Here is a 13009-nt window from a genome sequence, read left to right on the forward strand (position 1 = left end):
TCTTTATCAAGCAGATTCCGATGTTTAGAGCCATTTTTAATTATACTCTACAAAAGTTCATAGTAAATAACACAACAATTTCAATCAGGATAGTTGCCAGAGTCCGCAGCGCCGGGCGACTATCGCCATATTGGAATAGTTTGACCGCCGGTTGGACAATACCTCCATAATACCAATTGAGTGCAAATAACTCGGACCGATCAGGTTCGAAGGACCATACTTACAGCACCGAACTTTGTATGATGTATATCATGATTTTATACAAAAATCGAATTCTTTTTCCCGCCCCGCCCTTTTGCGGTTTTTATCCAAGGCCAGGCACGTATGTACCTATAGCCCAATTAATAGGTACGTAGGTATCATCATCTCAACCTGTCGCCGGTCCACTACTGAGAATAGGTCTCCTCTCAGATTGAGTAGGGCTTAGATATACCTACCTATAGTCATAGTTTACTGCGCTGGCCAATAATACAGATTGGTAGACTTCACACACGTTCAAAACATGGAGATCTCTAATCACTAAATAATTTTAAATACATATCAAAAATTTCGGACCGGCAGGAATCGAACCCGCGTGTCCTGTGATCGCGCTCGACGCTCTGACCACTAAACTACGGTTGTTGCCAGTGACGAAATTTCTGAAAGTTCACTCAGCACATAACATATCACAAAATTATTTTGGAATTTCCTTGAAGTGTAGGTTAAACACTATAAAAATGATAAAATATGGAGATCTCTTAGGCGTGCAGGTTTGGTTATGATGATTTCTTCAGTTTAAAGTAATGATTCATCAAAAAAACTTATCTTTAACAAAAATTATAATAACACAACGAAGGCTACATTACCTAGTTGTCAATAAAAAACAAAGTGATAAGCACTTAAGACCCATTTTCCCAAAGTCGATTTTCGTTTTCTCACAGCCCAAATCACTTTTTAAACGTCCCAATCATACCAAACAACTCTATAATAACAAGAACCTGTAATTTAATAGCTCCACCATAGACGACAGTAATTTCACGATGGCAACACTGGCAACCTAATGACAGTTGCAAGCGCGCGAATTCCTTGCAAAAATCTAAAATGGCGGATGGAAAATGACGCGTTTCGAATTTAAGTGTGTCATTTTAACGTTGTAAAGTTATTATTTTAGTTTTTCTATTCTCTTTCATACTTACTTTTAATTTATTTTTCTATTCCATAAAGCATATTGCGTCTATGCACCCAAAAAATTTCATTTTCAAGACGATTTCACAAGTTTATTTGTCGATTTTCATTACAGAGCTCCCTGCCTATTAGGCCACACGGCTTTTTATATCGTTAATTATGAATGAACTCGGATATTAATCGAAATGACGTCAAGTTACCTTCGTTCATTCCTTAAGATTCGTTTTCAAAGTATCTTAATTAAAGTCATTATTATGTTAACAAACAAATATATTATATGTAATACTACTTTGATAAATAATTTTAGTAATTTTAACGATTAGCAAGCTTACTAAGTAAGTTACTTTAAATAGATAATATGCAATTTAGGGATGTGTATTGTCAACAACATTTGATTGAATGAATCACATAAGGTTTAGTGCAATATGCTTCATTCAATTAAATGTTTTCTTCATATTATATTTCATGCGCTCTATTGATTATGGCCATAGTATTTAACTCATTACAAATTTTAATATTTATAACATGATTTCTTACACTCGAAAACGTGTGTCACCCACACCGAATGGCGAATTTGTACCTATATCTATTATATTTTCTTATACGTTTCCGAGTGTGCGGAAGTGCAGGGCGTCCCCACCCCGATTGCCGTCTCGACCTGTCGCGTCCAATACCTATATTATGTCGGCAAATAAGAACGCGGCCGAAAGTGATGAAAATATCGGCCTGAATGACATTACAGGTTTGTAGAGCGTTGTCTCTGTCACTCATACCCATATGACGTTTTGTCGGTCTCAACGACCGAGACAGTGCTCTACAAATCTGCTGTCTCATTCTAATGATCGATGTTCATCACTTTTGGTAGGTAGGTACTGTAATCTGCCAACCGTACCTAATCCTCAAAGTAAAAGTTACGCAACCAAGCGTTTCTAATATGACCTACCACTCGGTCCAACCCATTCATTACTGTAAGTAACCCATAACAAACCCATGTTATCATAGCTCGGAATTTCAAACAGGTCGTTTTGCCGACCTAAAATATTATTATCACATAGTATAAAAATCATAAACACTAGCTATGAATGGATGACTGGACCACAGGTGTGCTTGTTACCTAACTATGCTCCATTAGTAGACGTATAAAGCTACGGCCACACCTGTGGGACATGGATGCAGGAGCGTCCAAGACGCGAATCTACAAAACGAACGCTAGCAAAAACTTAGAGTTAATGTTATAGTACCGAAACATAATCGAATCGAATACCAATTCCCATTTGCCTCATTTTCAAACCTTTTTCAAACCTGCAATAGGTAGTATATAGCGTGCAAAACTGGGGTCAATGCCCCACCTACGACGTGGCATTGACTCCTAGTGGTTTACTTACGCAACGTTCACTGACTTAAAGCGTCACTCAGATGTTTTATTTGCAATATATCGTAAACTTTTAAAAAATTGTAGGATTTTTTTGTATATTTTTTCGCGTTTTTTTTTGTGATATCATATTAGTAATCATTTAAAAAATATGTAAAATATTAGATTAAAATCCGGGTCCGACAGACGAAAGTGGGAACCGGCTCTTACTTAGCATGCGTTTTGTCGTTTGATAAAAAGTCGCTGATTTGACTAGTAGTCATCATCCCTATTAGCGAATCATAGCCCACAACTAAAATCAGGATGCCTATACCGCTCTTACATTCAAGTCCTCTGCTCTATCTAAATAATAAACAATGCCAACAAACTCATAAACACACGGGCGAATAAAATTTAAATATTGTTCGAAACAGTAAACCGAGCGTAACGGAAAAGAGCAAGTCTGTAGTGTTAGCAAAAACTGCGCCAAATATGGCCGCCACGCATCAATGGAGAGACAGCGTGAGAAATAGTGCTGGCGAAATCACTGGATTTTGGTTTATCGATAAATTAATAATTTTTAATGTTATACCTGTCCCTACCTGGACTACCTTCAAGTCAAGAGTGAATAGGCATCTTGTAGGCAAGCGAGGCTGCATCATTTCTTGCTAGCAGGTTTGATTGCAACCAAGCCAAGCCAAGCCACTAATTTATTTTTTTCGATTGCATAACAGAAACTAGATTGACGGCAGCCTCTCCGTCACTTACGTAGTTTGGTTATAATTTGCGTATTAGCCAAACTTAATGTAATTTTTAGACACATTCTAGAAACTAATAGGTATGTCTGTGGATTGCCTGATTTCTGTAAAAATAACTAGTTTTAAAGTTATACAGGTTTAGAGAGTTGTATGTAAATATGTGCCTACCTATTTGAGAAAGTGTAACTTGTGAAACTAAAAGATGCATAGATGTTAATGACTATAACGTATCTACAAAATTTAATTGTGTTTGATTGGTAAATACTAAATAGTTAGTACCTATTCAAATTAGAGCCAAACCACGTAAGTTTGGAGCGCACTACGAGTAAACCCCTCTTAAGTTAGATGTATTACTAGGTATTATAGGTGCCTGGTGTAAATAATGAGTTTTATTTTGAGATTCAGCTAAAAAGACGTTTTTCTAAAACAGTCGAGAAATAAGAATATGTTTCGATTCATAATATTCGATGATGTTAGAATAACAGAGATAAAAAAATTAATCACCTACCTAGCGCGTTTACAATGCATTAATAATTTTAAAAATAAAACTTTATATTCAGAGAATCATAAGATGAATCAATAAACTGTTTTTTTTTTTTTTTAAAGAATATTAGCCATATTAAATGACTAATATTCCCCTGTCCTCTCCAACTAAGCGTCAGGCTTGTGCTAGGAGTAGGTACGACAATAGTGCAACGGGCGGGGTTTGAACCGTCGACCTTTCGGTTTTCAGTCCACTCCTAAACCGGTTGAGCTATTGAGGCTCTAAAATTTGGCTTTATGTTTTTCAAAAAAAAAGTATTATATGGATAAGTCAATTATTAACACCTTTTTAATTTTTTGAAATCTATAGGTAGGTACCTACCTACTTAAACTTTCAAAATAAAATTATTGTACTTTTCTATATGAATATTATTGAAAAAATAGCACAAAAATACGTGCGTGTGTAAAAATTTATGTGCTGTCTTAATGTAATACACTAAAAGCTTTAGTAATTCTTTTTTCTTGTAATTTTTTTTAAACACAAATAAATGAAAAACAAAAAGTACAGTTTGATTTTGTAGCAAAAACCGTACCAAACATGGCGTCCACGGTTCAATAGAGACAGCGATAGCGTGAGAAATAGTGATGTGAATTAGACGTGTTTTTGCTTATCGAAACAAATTATACTTCAAATTGCGTATGTTGCAAGTTTTTACCTATTAACGAAATATTTTATTTGAGAAACACTTCAATTGTATTTTCTTTTGAGTGATAAGTACAAGCTTTAAAAGAGTACCTTTCCTCAACAGTTTACAGAGCTTGTAAACCTTTTAAATTAATCTGTTCAGTATTATATGTTTTGTGTCTGTAAAAAATATAATCAATCAATTAATCAAAATAGAATGTTTTAAATTAAGCAGGTAGATTATAAACACTCGATCTAAGCTAAACTTTAAACAAAGTTTTATCAAACAGTAAAGAAAATTACCTAGATACAACACTTGAATCATATTAAATTTGAATATTTTAAATTTAGAAATAGTAATTTTTTATTCTAATGAACTAACAAAGAGCTTTTAAATAGTCAGAGATTGGTAATAAATCTACCATTGATAAGTATTATAGTGAAGCTATACTCTTTAATAGTCACAAGAACTAGACCAAATATGGTCGACTTGGTTCAATAGAGGTGTATCGTGAGAAACAGTGTTTGGGAATTGATAATACAATCCTTACTACTTATTACTTATCCAAATATAGAATGATTAAAGGCACCCCGCTGATGCTTATGAGAAAATTTTCCATCACACTTTTTTTAACCAACTGTCTAAAATAGTAAAGACTTGAGGTTATTTAAATTAGGTTTTTACAAAGGTAAGTTATGGTGAATCCGTTTATTTATTAACTGAGAGATGACAGCAAAATGATAGCAAACTATACCTTTAAGGCCATGACTAACAAATAATAAGGTACTTATGACTAAAAATAGAAACATTGAAATATCAAGTTGAATTGCTTTATTGATTTTGATGAATTTATCATTAAATCACAAGTAGGTCCTTATTAGGTACCTATCTACTACTGTTTATTTTTTGGAAGTTTTTATCGAATTAAACATGTCAATCACAATCCAAACCTTATCTCATAAGTAATAACCTATTTTACTTTCACTTAAACCTTATTTAAGTTATTTACTTTTAAGTTTTAACTTATTAGATATATTTTTTTAAATAAATATTTTTCTATAATATGTGGAGTTGATCGGGTCTGTTAGAAAAAATCATGCAAGTAATTTTATTTATTATTAAATTTATAAAAATTACTGGATCAATTTTGACAAAATAGAAACCAAGTCCTAATCACGAGTTGAGGGTGCTCAAGTTCTTTTGATTAAAAAATATATAAATGGGTAGGTATCTAACTAAACGGTTAAAAAAAGATATGCGATGAACTAAGAACCTTCTCCTTTAAAGAGTCGATTAAAAGCTGAGCGCCTGAATAGGTAATTATTCACCCTATCATAAGTAGTTAATTAGATACCTAAGTGTACCAATCATAGGGTGAAATGTGGATTTAATTATGGAATAGTTTATTAAGAAGAGTTGAAGTTAAGGATTTTTAATTGCGCAATTTAATGCATGCCTGCTCGCAGAAAATTTTATCGATTTTTAAAGAGTTCATGCAAAGAAAAAATAAATGCGTTGAGTTATTGTTTTGTATTAAAATTATCGGCCAAAAGTAATGTAATGAATGGTTTTCAACTGTCATTTGAGCTGCACTTATCTGTCGACATCGATAAATTTGATTCATCGCCCATTAAAGTTGTCGATAAATTTAAATCATTATGTTGTAAAAAATAAACCAATAAACTACAAACATCACTACCGGCGTCTATTTCCGACCAATGACCGCAAAAAGTACGAGAATAATTACATTTTAAAAATCGAACGTGGCCCAACGCTGACCTTAAAAGGAAGCCATTCGATGGGAGATGTATTAAAAATTGAAATAACAACTTGCATCGACCGTTTTAGATAGAGAAAAATTATAGACGTCACACCACTATGCTTGCAAATAAGATCGTAAAGCGATAAATTTAAAGAACTATTTCGAATACACATTAGCGCAGCAGATGTTGCTCGAAATGAAGATTAGGGGAACTAAGGCATAAAAAGCGGTCAGCCAATCGGAGGCCGCTCTGATCTCCTATCCCTTTCACACATCGGTTAGACCGTTCTTTCTAATGCTCATATTTTTTGCCATCTTATTCTAATTCCTCATTCAAATGGCTCGCATCGAATTCCAGGGGCTCGTAACCTTTCCGCCGTAGGACTCTTAATTACATTTTTCATTTACCACGTTTAAGGTAAGGTATTTTGTAATAGTTACATTCTATGAAGTCCAACTCTTGTTAGCGGGGTCAATAATGATTTCGGGTAAAAAGAACAATTAAACTTAATGTTATAAAAGTATTGAAGTTATTACGTTTTTTCGTGGCTATGCGTGGTTGCATGCATGGTGGCGTGATGGGAATATACATACAACCGTAATATTTATGTCTATAAGATAATTGTTTTCATTATGCCGCAGTTGTCGCTTTTTTGCACTCAAGCGTACCAGTTTATGCAAAATATGTATGTTTAAATTAACCTGATATTTTTATTGGTACAAAGGTAGTACGCGTTTTGCATAAAAATATAATTTTGCAAGTGACTCCATTATTGCTAGTGATACCTAATAAACATTATATTATGTTTATTGATTTAGATGCAAATCGGTATTTTAATTACAATTAATGAAATTCATATTCTCAAAATATTTTTATCGATTCAGATAGGTATGAAATTACTTTGTAATTTAAAATACCTAAAGAATGTTGAAAAGAGTAACAATACATTTCAATTAAAACAATAATTTGTTGGCAGAGTATTCTTTGTACAATCGGAGTTTCAAATACTTAAGTGGTAGAGTTACAGGTTACTAACGGCAGACTTCACTTTTCCAAAAAGCCTGTGGGTAAAGTACAACCGTATGCATTTCGATTGAATAGGTTATTGTTATAATTACAATAAATACCTCCATACTATTTTATTATAACGAAAGAGAGTTTTTGAAAAGATTTCAGATTATCTCTCTATTCACTAAGGTATATATTATATTATGTACATAAAAAACAAAGCTCCTCCATTGAGTTGCACGTTGGATGTGCTAGCTAATCTCAGAGTCAGAAAGTGAAGGGGATAGAACTTTAATAAATAACTTTTAGTAAAATAATAATAAAATATGTACTTATAAGGTAAATGATTTCTGTAGTTTTCATCAATGGATATGTATATATATCACCAATTTACATTAAATCATTATAAATTCAGCATTTGTAAGTTATATCATAACTATTGATGTTGGAGGAATCTAGAATTTCCCCGTGAGATAAGATCCAAAATGAGGTGATCCGCAGAGAAAAAGTCAATGACATAACCCAAACTATTAACCCGCTGAAGTTGCTGTGGCCATGCTTTTCGTAGAAACGATGGCCGTGAGAGGTAAAAAGTCCCAAAGTGGAGATCATGTATAAACAGTCGTGCCCTCCAGCACAATAGATTGAACAATTTATTTTAGAATTGTTCCCCTTAAAAAGATTAAAAAAATGGCTACGTTATAAATATATCATCTAAAATTAAATCACATTTAATTAAAATGCAACCAATAATCTGTGGAAACTATGTGCTACCCGTGCGGAGCCGGGGCTGGTTGTTAGTAATAACTAATAAGTATATTAAAAGGTGTAAAGGTACAATGTGGTCAATAAGTTTATGCAAGTATTACTCGATAATAAATCAAGCGTAGTATGTATAAATACATATTTAATTCAACTTGATGTTTTAATTAAGTATCTATCTTGAAGTTACGCCAGACAATGAGTTATTGTATGCAGCTTTGGGATTTATTTTTATCGTTCTAGTACTTTTCCTTTATTTTGTCCGCTGTGAAAGGGTGAATTGAAATCTGGATGGGCTCAGATCCAAACCACACCTGTTGATTTGTTTTCGTAGTCACTCCTAGTAGGACAATGGGATGAAGTTTAACCGAAGGTAAACGTTAAAAAAGTTTTTTTTTAATAATCTAATTTAGATAAGTCGCAGGTTGCTCCCTGATTTGGTACTAGGTAGGTAGGCTGTAGTATAGTAGATATAGACATACTTATATTGGATAGATACTGGGAAATATAATAATGGACACGTAATGAGTAAGAAACATCGTTGATATTATAATTTTTTTGCTTGAAAAAAAAAATACCATTTAAATACTTCATTTAACCATAACATTTGTTTTAAATATCAAATTTTTGGGAATTCTGAAATCCGTACAAATATTATAAATGCGAATGTGTGCCTGTCAAAAAAGGAATGTGAAGAGGTATCAGACAGCTTTTCCATCTATTAAATACTGGTAAGTAGGTATATGGATGTAAAATATTTTTTTGTTAAAAAACAAACTTAAAAACACTTTTTATAACAAGATTGAACATTTGAAGTGTTATTATCTCGTTTTGAAACTTCAAAACGAGTTTATAACACCTGCCTTTAACCGTGAATTTAGGTAAACTTGGTATTAAAGATATATTAATATTTTTTATTATTGTAATATACCTACATTTATTCTAAATCTATTCTGTTAAAATAGTTTTAGGTAATAATCTGTTTTGGCGTTCTGTTATACCTAGATTTAAATTTAAATAATAATTATGTATTTACGCTGTTGATTACTTTCAAATAAACAAAATAAAATAAAATAAAAATAAAATGGCGATTGGCGACAAATCACAACCGGCCGTGAGCGGAGGTGTTCGGATTCGCAACATCCTGAACAGATTCGAGCACTTACGTCACGACGGAGCATGTATGTGATTGTACTACTTAGGTATCGTATCTACATACGATGACACAATTTGTCTCAAAATTGGAGCAGGTACTTTGTAATCTAAATATACCTACCTACCTACTATAGAGCCAACGAGAGATTGCGTTTTTGACATAATATGTCAGTTACATACAAAATTTGTTTGCTCTCTCGCACACATTAGCTACTTTGATATCTGACAACGAAACGTCAAAAAAGCAATCTCTCGTTGACTCTACAATACATACCATATTCGTTAGCGTTACAGCCACAGATATGTCCAGATATGCAACTAGCGTGGCCCCCTCATTCCCTCTCGCTCAAGCAGAGGTAGGTACCTACTTGTGAAATGTTATTCCGTCTATTTTACGTTCGCTTCGGATTGTAGCCTAGTATACTGCAACCCACCATTGCACAATAACTTCAAAAACAAAAACGAATCAATTATTATTTATTTACATAGTTGAGTCAACATACCTACCCTCTCTTCACGTTGTTTGCCAAAATCTCACGTACAAATACATTTTAGCAAACAAAAAAAAGTGGCCACCGTGATAAGGACAAAACATAATCATTTTGTCACGTTCTAATAAGAGCTTAAATGCATTTAGTTATCTCGCTCTAACAGTAAGTGTCACAATAGGGCTACTTCTAATAGTCCTTATTCTGAGGTTACAGCGGATACGCACTCATTCGGTCTGAGTCCGTGAAATTTACGTTCCTTTTTGTTTTGTAATAATAATAATAATTAAAAAAAATAAAATTGATACCTAATACTAATTATTTGTTCATGAACACATTTTTTTGTGATGTAACCACAAATTCAGGGTTTTCAGATTTTTCCCCTCATGTCTGCTATAAGACTTACCTACCTACCTGCCAAATTTCATGATTCTAGGGATCTAGGTCAACGGGAAGTAACCTATAGGTTTCTTTACAGACTGACAGACAACAAAGTGATCCTATAAGGGTTCCGTTTTTCCTTTTGAGTTACCTACGGAACCCAAAAAATATATAGAGGTAATTAATATCTATAAAGTTCTCAGTACAATAAGAAGCTATTTACTGTAACATTGTATTCAGTTATAAGCTTGCAAGCAGTGGCGTGCAGGTCATAGAGGCATAAATGCACTGCGTACCCCAGTTGTAATAGCTCAATGCATATTTTTCATTATGACCTGCCAGTAAACAGTAGGTGCCTACCTAACTAATGCCTACCCGGGCTTGAAAGTGTATGCACGCCACTGCTTGCAAGCAGTTACGCAATATCGTTTTATCTCACGCAATTTTATAATTCTCCTGACACGGCAGGAATGAAGTCTGTCCATAAGTTTAGAAAAAAAAAAACTGAGGGAAAAAATCATAATAAAGCAAGTCTATAGAAGGATATTTATTAATGATAATTAAGGGGGAGTAATGCCGACAATCCTATGCGCATATTCGCGATGTGCCGAACAAGGACTTAGTGCGTTTCCGCGTTGATTCACACTGTGCGGTTCACGGCATGAGCGGGTAGCGGAGATCTTAAATATATAAAAGAAAAAGGTGACTGACTGACTGACTGATTTATCAACGTACAGCTCAAACTACTGGACAGATCGGACTGAAATTTGGCATGCAGATAGCTATAATGACGTAGGCATCCGCTAAGAAAGAATTTTTGAAAATTCAAACCCTAAGAGGGTGAAATAGGGGTTTGAAATTTATGTAGCCCACGCGGACGAAGCGAGCATAAGCTAGTCTGTCTATATGAAACTAAAAGCCGACTTGACTGATCTATCATCGATTCTATCAAATCAATTGATGGATCGGGCTGAAATTTGACATGCAGATAGCTATAAGTATTATGATGTAGACATCCGACAATAAAGGATTTTTGAAAATTAAACCCCCTGAGGGGGTAAATAGGGTTTTTAAATATGTGTAGTCCACGCGGACGAAGTCGCGGGAATATGCTAGTTCAATGCAATATTAATACTAATATCGTAAATGCGAAAGCGTGTCTGTCTGTTTGTATGTCTGTTACCTTTTAACGGCCTATTTGCTTAGTCAATTTTGAAGATTTTTATTTACAAAAATAGCTTGCATCAGAGAGGCGGACATATGCTATTTTGTGCTAGAAACTTTGATTTTCTGGGATAAAAAGTAGCAGAGTTCCCACGGGATTTTTAAGACCTAAATCCACTGGTTGAAGTCACTGGCTTTATCTATTTAACCATATTGTACTGATTTTTTTTTTTAAAATTCGACTTGGCTATAGTAGTGAACCAAACCTAATTAACATGTACTTATGTAGGTAATTTGATCTGGCAGCATTAGGTATAGTTTTTAATATGTTCTCACAAACTTTACGCTTAGTTGGAGGGAAAAGGGGAGTATTAGTCCATGATTAACATGGCTAATATTCCTTTTAATTAAATAAAATTAAATTTTGTTCTGACCCGCTACCGCTTATACCATTTTTAAGTGCATCCGCTACCGCTTTTGGTTTACACCACGCGCACACACACAAATGCATCCTGAGTCAGCGTGACCTTGGAATAGAATAGTCTAATCGCAGTTTTAGCCAATCAGCATTCGACGCACGCGCACGCTTTGTTTGTTGTACAGATGTTATTTCGTTTGCAATCGCCTTGTAATGTCGTGCTAATGTTTAGTTTATGTTTGAAGATTAAGGCGCAGTGTAAAGAGAGGCACAGTAGTCCGACGCCTTTGGTCTCATGGTGAGTGTGCTCAGGAACTTTTCGATCTTGTCCCCCCTTCACCATTTTACCACCGAACCGCAAGACGCCGGGCGAGTTTCCATCCTTATGTCGTCGACATTCCATCTACACGCACGAAACGTTTTGCGTCATCATTCCTCATAGGTACGTATGGCTAAGGTTTGGAATACTCTTCCGCGATATGTGTTTCCTACCAATTACAACCCGGGTATCTTTAAAACAAGAGTGAATAGGCATCTTCTAGGTAAACGCGTCCCATCTTAGGCCACATCATCACTTTCCATCAGGTGTGATTGTGGTCAAGCGTTTGCCTATAATGAATAAAAAAAAAAGAATGATGACCCATCAACTTAGGGCCCAAGGTACGTAGGCCAATTCGGGTCGCTCCTTCGTCCCACACTTACCGCACGACACGGTATTTTACACCAAGCGAGAAAAAATCTAAAAATTTATCAGTACCCTTATTATAAATGCGAAAGTGTGTTTGTTTGTTGGTTTATTGGTTTGTTATTTTGTCCTTCTATCACGTCGCAACGGAGCATCGGATTGACGTGATTTTTTGCATGTGTATAGTCAAAGACCTGGAGAGTGAAATAGGCTACTTTTAATCCCGGGTTACCAAAGAGTTCCCACGGGATTGTTAAAAACCGTCGTCCACGCGTACGAAGTCACGGGCGTCAGCTAGTAAACAATAGATATTAATTGGCAATAAGCAATCGAATAATGTTAATTTCAGTTTATAAAATTATTATAATATACCTAAGTAGGTACTTAATGAATTTTATAGTTTATTTTAAGGAATCCGTGTGACGTCATGACAGCTCATGACCCTAAAAATATATTATCAAATACCTAGCGTTTTCGCGGCGAAATTTGACATGCAAAAATGCATTTTTATTGCACTTATATGTTTGATCGCACATTTTACTCGCACGATCATCGTTATCAAGTTGTGTTAGGACAACGCCTCTCTGTGATTAAGGCATGATTTATTTTACGCCCAGCATCACGGACTTGGAGTAGCTAAGTACACGGCGATCCGTTTGTTTGCTTACCTACATAAAAAACACGAATACGAACCGAATACGGATGAGTGCACAAACGCCCTGGTTCATTTTATTCCTACGTAA

General features: G+C 34.6%; 1 protein-coding gene across 6 annotated transcripts in view; it reads left to right on the forward strand.

Moving 5' to 3' along the window:
- The window catches only part of LOC117993736 (mushroom body large-type Kenyon cell-specific protein 1-like), a 264782-nt gene that overhangs the window by 196625 nt on the left and 55148 nt on the right, over positions 1 to 13009 (forward strand). The window contains exon 1 of one of the 6 annotated variants that reach the window (XM_069506872.1): positions 11749 to 11879. The exons of the other annotated variants lie outside the window; for them this stretch is intronic. The gene's annotated coding sequence lies outside the window, so the exon portion shown is untranslated. Of the gene's footprint in view, positions 1 to 11748; positions 11880 to 13009 lie in introns of those variants that run through there. 6 annotated transcript variants of the gene reach the window in all.

The sequence above is a fragment of the Maniola hyperantus genome, chromosome 24 (genome assembly GCF_902806685.2).
Source record: "Maniola hyperantus chromosome 24, iAphHyp1.2, whole genome shotgun sequence".
In the NCBI taxonomy this organism is placed as follows: Eukaryota; Metazoa; Arthropoda; class Insecta; order Lepidoptera; family Nymphalidae; genus Maniola; species Maniola hyperantus.